Genomic DNA, 662 nt, shown 5'->3' with positions numbered 1-662 from the left:
AATGCAATTTCGAGACTATGAGAACATTCGATGTACAAAGGTTTATTTTATTTTCACAATTAATTTTATTCAAATACGTCAAATTATTATTCCATGAGAACTGGGATGTATGTATTGTGAACGGTATATTATATATACATTCGATTTACTTTTCTTAGTTTCCTAATTCCCTCTACATTTATTATATACTTATTTTATTTAATTGTTTACCTCTCAGATTAACCGTTTTATGTTTGAGATGATTAGAAAAGGATTACAGCTTACTTACATCGCTTGATGTAGAATATTGGTTTTCTTTTACATTAAAGTTGTAGTTTTAGCATTTGAAGGCAAGCGGATTATTGCCTTAACATGAGAGATGTCTGTTGAAATTACTCTTTCGGAGTCGGCACTTATGAAGGCGCGAATGCCTTCAAGGATAAGGTTGATGAATGTTAGGTGGTGGTGTAGTAATCATTCATGATGTGAATTAGGTAGAATTTGATAATTTATGAGGACAGCTTAACAGGAACTTGTTTAGATAAGATTCGATGACTACCATATTGTATTCACCAGAGAGTATGTCACTGGAACAGGCAATTCTTAGAGAGAAGTTGTGTTCATGGAATATCCGTTTACAGATATAGAGAGAAAAATCATATATAGTGGTTGTAGTTTTGCCA

This window comes from Euprymna scolopes, chromosome 5, assembly GCF_053919585.1.
Source record: "Euprymna scolopes isolate OS-2025 chromosome 5, ASM5391958v1, whole genome shotgun sequence".
Lineage (NCBI taxonomy): Eukaryota > Metazoa > Mollusca > Cephalopoda > Sepiida > Sepiolidae > Euprymna > Euprymna scolopes.
Note: the sequence above shows the minus strand (reverse complement) of the source record.